We start from the raw sequence: 5906 nt of genomic DNA on the forward strand, positions 1-5906 counted from the left end.
TATCCTTATGGGAATCCCCTTGTGTGTTATTTGTTGTTTTTCCCTTGGTGTTTTTAATATTTGTTCTTTGTTAATTTGATTAATATGTGTCTTGGGCTGAATGCAGAGTTCGAAAAAATAACAAGGAGAGATAAGAAAGCCTTCCTCAGCCATCAATGCAAAAAGATAGAGGAAAACAAGAGAATGGGAAAGACTAGAGATTTCTTCAAGAAAATTAGAGATACCAAGGGAATCATGCAAAGATGGGTTCGATAAAGGACAGAAATGGTATGGACCTAACAGAAGCAGAAGATATTAAGAAGAGGTGGCAGGAATACACAGAATTGTACAAAAAAAGATCTTCAAGACCAAGATAATCACGATGGTGTGATCACTGACCTAGAGCCAGACATCTGGGAATGTGAAGTCAAGTGGGCCGTAGAAAGCATCACAAAGAAGAAAGCTAGTGGAAGTGATGGAATTTCAGTCGAGCTATTTCAAATCCTGGAATATGATGCTGTGAAAGTTCTGCACTCAATATGCCAGCAAATTTGGAAAACTCAGCAGTGGCCACAGGACTGGAAAAGGTCAGTTTTCATTCCAATCCCAAAGAAAGGCAATGCCAAAGAATGCTCAAACTACCACACAATTGCACTCATCTCACATGCTAGTAAAGTAATGATGAAAGTTCTCCAAGCCAGACTTCAGCAGTACGTGAACCGTGAACTTCTAGATGTTCAAACTGGTTTTAGAAAAGGCAGAGGAAACAGAGATAAAATTGCCAACATCTGCTGGATCATGGAAAAAGCAAGAGAGTTCCAGAAAAACATCTATTTCTGCTTTATTGACTATGCCAAAGCCTTTGACTGTGTGGATCACAAGAAACTGTGGAAAATTCTGAATGAGATGGGAATACCAGACCACCTGACCTGCCTCTTGAGAAACCTATATGCAGGTCAAGAAGCAACAGTTCGAAATGGACATGGAACAACAGATTGGTTCCAAATAGGAAAAGGAGTACATCAAGGCTGTATATTGTCACCCTGTTTATTTAACTTCTATGCAGAGTACATCATGAGAAACGCTGGGCTGGAAGAAGCACAAGCTGGAATCAAGATTGCCAGGAGAAATATCAATAACCTCAGATATGCAGATGACACCACCCTTATGGCAGAAAGTGAAGAGGAACTAAAAAGCTTCTTGATGAAAGTGAAAGAGGAGAGTGAAAAAGTTGGCTTAAAGCTCAACATTCGGAAAACGAAGATCATGGCATTTGATCCCATCACTTCATGGGAAATAGATGGGGAAACAGTGTCAGACTTTATTTTTTGGGGCTCCAAAATCACTGTAGATTGTGTAGTGGCTTGTCAAAGTTTTCTGGTTAGGGAAGCTTGTGTCGGTGTTCTGGTGGGTGGAGCTGGATTTCTTTTCTCTGGAGTGCAATGTAGTGTCCAGTAATGAATTATGAGATGTCAGTGGGTTTAATGAATTATGAGATGTCAGTGGGTTTGGAGTGACTTTGAGCAGCCTGTATATTGACGCTCAGGGCTGTGTTCCTGTGTTGCTGGAGAATTTGCGTGGTATGTCTTGCTTTGGAACTTGTTGGCCCTTGGGTGGTGCTTGGTTTCAGTGTAGGTATGGAGGCGTTTGATGAGCTCCTGCTGATTAATGTTCTCTGGAGTCAGGAGTTCTCTGGTGTTCTCAGGATTTGGACTTAAGCCTCCTGCCTCTGGTTTTCAGTCTTACTTTTACAGTAGCCTCAAAACTTCTCCATCTATACAGCACTGTTGATAAAACATCTGGGTAAAGGTGAAAAGTCTCTCCACAGTGAGGGACACCCAGAGAGGTTCACAGAATTACATGGAGAAGAGAAGAGGGAGGAGGGAGATAGAGGTGACCAGGATGAGATGAGGTGGAATCAAAAGGAGATAGAGAAAGCTAGCCAGTAATCACTTCCTTATGTGCATTCCACAGTCTGGACTGCTCAGAGATGTTTACGGAGTTACACAGAGAAAAGAAGAGTGAGGAAGGAGACAGAGGTGGCCAGGAGGATAAAGGGGAGAATCAAAAGGAGAGAGAGATTTAGCCAATAATCAGTTCCCTAAGTGTTCTTCACCGTTCAGAACACACAAAGAGATTCACAGAGTTGGGTAGAGAAGAGAAGGGGGAGGGAGGAGATAGAGGCGAGCTGGTGGAGAAAAAGGAGAGTTCAAAGCGGGAAGAGAGCAGTCAAGCCAGTAATCTCGCTCCCAAGTAAAAATGGGTACTGAAGATTGCATTTGTAAGGGCACAAAATTGATAACAAATACCAAAAAGCAAAGATTAAAAATCTAGAGTAGAGGTTGGATTTTTTTTTCTTTCAAAAAAAGAAAGGAAAAAAAAAAAAAACAAAGTCACAAAAATGATTATGTATATATATATGTATATATATGAAGTTTGCTTTAAAAAATAAGGTCTCTCTCTCTTTTTGCGAAGTAATAGTAGGTTATAAAAATGAAAATTAAAGGAGTAATAGAGGACTTAAAAATTAAAAACATATTAAAACAAATAAAGAATGATAGTAGAAATATATCTAAGACTTTCTCTGGTGTTGTTGTGAGTATTTTGGGGTCAGTTCATTTTCGGATACTTCCTTGATCCGGCTTATATTTCTCAAGATCCATAGGCCCCTTCCTATGTAGTTGGTACTAACTACAGGGTTTTAATCTATTGCACCTGTCACTTCCAATGAGGTTCCCCCTGGTTTAGCTTCTTCTGTTTGCTGGTCTCTTCAGTGTCTAATTTCTGCCCTGACACAAGTGGGTGGTGGTGGATACTTTTTTAGGCTCACTTGTTCAGTCGTGCTGTGGGGAGGGAGAGATGCTGCAAACAAATAACACTGGTGTGTGCTCACAGTGTCTCGGCCACACTGGGTTTGCCCCCGCTCACGGCGTGTGTGCTTTCCCTGTCTACACTGCTTAGGCTCTAGGTTGCTTTGCTGGGAACTCTCTGAAGCCAGCCCTGTGTTGTATGCATTTCCCAGGTCTAAGCTGCTCAGGTTCAGGTACTTGGGTAGTCCTCAGAGGGGCAGACTCATTTGGGCCTGTGGTTTCTGCCCTTCCCAGGTCCGAGCAGCTCAGGTGACCAGGTGTTTGGTAAGCATGGTCGCTGCGACTTATCACCTCCCCCGTCCCAGCTGCTCGGTTTCTGGGTGTACAACTGGCACACCTTCTCAGGCGGATGTTGACCATCTAGAATCTCAAGAAGTCTTAGTTAGCAACAAAGCCTGCTTGCAGTTTGGTAGATAATGCCTCTCTGGGGCTGCGATTGCTCCCTTCTGGCTATGGCTGCCTGTCACTGGAGGGGGATGGTCTGCAGCTGGCTAGCTCTGCTCAGTCCTTTGTTCTGTGAGTGGGTCTGATGGTGTCTTAGGATAGGGCTTTTAGCGTAGCTCTAGTCAGTCCTTTGTTTTGTGAGCAGGCCTGGTGGTGTCACGGGTTAGGGCTTTCCGCGTGGTAGCTATCCCACAGTCTGGTTTGCTATCCCAAGTTAGTTCCCTCAGATTGCCCTCAGGGCATTCAGGCCCGATCCTTACTCTAAGTAATGCAGCCTGCACCTCCCTGCGCAGCCCTGGCTTGCTAGTGGTGGATGTAGGCGTCTGCTCTGCTTCTCCACTGGGGGAGTTACTGTTGGGCACGTAATCTGTGGGTTTTAATTATTTATTTATTTTTCCTCCCAGTTATGCTGCCCTCTGTGGTTCCAAGGCTCACCACAGACAGACCAGGCCATGAGAGTGTTTCCTGGTGTTTGGAAACTTCTCTCCTTTTGCAGACTCCCTACCTCTTTTGTCTCTCTTTTTGTCTTTTATATTTTTTCCTACCTCCGTTTGAAGACAATGGCTGCTTTTCTGGGTGCCTGATGTCCTCTGCTGGCATTCAGAAATTGTTTTGTGGAATTTACTCAGAGTTCAAATGTTCTTTTGATGAATTTGAGGGGGAGAAAGTGGTCTCCCTGACCTATTCCTCTGCCATCTTAGGATCGCCTCCCCAACATTATTTTTATGAGATTTATTCATGTTGTTACATGTAGCAGTAATTTATTGTTTTTCATTGCTATGTAGTATTTCATTGTGTGAATATACCACAATCTACCTGTTGTACTATAGATAAACATTTGAATTATGTCTAGATTTTAGCTATATTGAATAATGCTGCTTTGAACACTTTTTTGCACATCTTTTGTGAACATAAACACTCATTTCTCTTATATTTATATACATAGAAATGAAATTGCTGGTTCACAGGTTATATACACTTTTCATATTTAATAAATACTGACAAACAGATTTTCATAGTGTTTATACCAATCTATCTTCCATCCTATTAGCATCCTCAATCATACTGATATATTAACATTTTTAATTTTAACCTTCTGATGGATGTGTAGTGCATCCAATTGTTATTTTGTTTCATTTCTCCCTGTTGACTAATGGTATTTAACATCTTTTCTACATTCCCCTTAACCATTTGGATACACTCTTTTGTGGAGTACCAGTTTAAGGCTTTAGCTATTTGTGTGTGTGTTTGTGTGTGTGTGTGTGTGGTGAGGAGGAGACCACACCACCAGTTTTTCCCACCATATTGAAAAACAATTCAGTATTTAACTTACTGAATTGAAGTTCTTTATAAGTTTTTATACTAGTCTTTTGTTTGATGTGCATTGTGAGTATATCTACCAGTCTCTGGATACTCTTCACTGTCTTCAAGTTGCATTTTGATGAAAAGTATTCCTTATTAATGGATTGCAGTTCATTGATATCTTTATTTATGATTATTTTATTCTACTCTTGTAAATTATTTACCCAAACCTGGATGAAATAGTCTCAGTCTCTGGTTCTCAAACTTGTGTGGACATCAGAATCATCAGGAAGCCTTTTTAAAGTACATATTGTTGAGACAAACCTCTGGAGTTTTTAATTCTTTAGGTCAGGGAAAAGGTTTAATAACTTAATTTCTCATGACTTCCAGGTGATGCTGATTCTGCTCATCTGGGAATCCGACCTTGCAAAGCACTTTACTATTTTATCTTTAAGAAACTTAATTACTTTACCTTTTGTATTTATATCTACACTATACCTGGGACTTCTCAGGTGGTGCTCAGTTCAGTTCAGTTGCTCAGTCATGTCTGATTCTTTGTTACCCCATGGACTGCAGCAGACCATGTTTTTCTGTCCATCACGAAATCCTGTAGCTTGCTCAAACTCAGGTCCATCAAATTGGTGATGCCATCCAACCATCTCATCCTCTGTCATCCCCTTCTCTTCCTGCCTTCAATCTTTTCCAGCATCTGGGTCTTTTCCAATGAGTCAGTTCTGCACATCAGATGGCCAAAGTATTGGAATTCAGCTTCAGCATCAGTCCTTCCAATGAATATTCAGTGCTTATGTCCTTTACAATTGACTGGTTTGATCTCCTTGCAGTTCAAGAGACTCTTAAGGGTCTTCTCCAACACCACAGGTCAAAAGCATCAATTCTTCAGTGGTCAGCTTTCTTTATGGTCCAACTCTCACATTCATCCATGACTACTGGAAAAACCATAGCTTTGACTAGACAGACTAGTCAAAGCTAGTGGTAGTGCTAGAGGTGAAGAATCCACCTGCCAATGCAGGAGACCCAAGAGATGTGGGTTTGATCTTTGGGTAGAGAAGATCCCCTGGAGTAGGAAATGGCACCCACTCCAATATTCTTGCCTGGAAAATTGCATGGGCAGAGGAGCTTGGTGGGCTACATTCCATAGGGCCACAGAGAGTTGGGCAAGACTGAGCACACAATACAATATACTTAGACTTGATTTTTGTGTGTGGTGTGAAATGGAGGTAGAACTGCATTTTCAGTGTTAGTTATTGATTAATAACACTGATATGAAGTATTAATTATGGTGTAATATGT

The 5906-nt window shown here is 41.4% G+C and overlaps 1 pseudogene; it reads left to right on the forward strand.

The window, feature by feature from the left end:
• Nucleotides 1-5906, forward strand: part of LOC104993586 — a 38244-nt pseudogene that overhangs the window by 3602 nt on the left and 28736 nt on the right.

The sequence above is a fragment of the Bison bison genome, unplaced genomic scaffold, assembly GCF_000754665.1.
Source record: "Bison bison bison isolate TAMUID 2011002044 unplaced genomic scaffold, Bison_UMD1.0 scf7180017864240, whole genome shotgun sequence".
Taxonomy (NCBI): domain Eukaryota; kingdom Metazoa; phylum Chordata; class Mammalia; order Artiodactyla; family Bovidae; genus Bison; species Bison bison.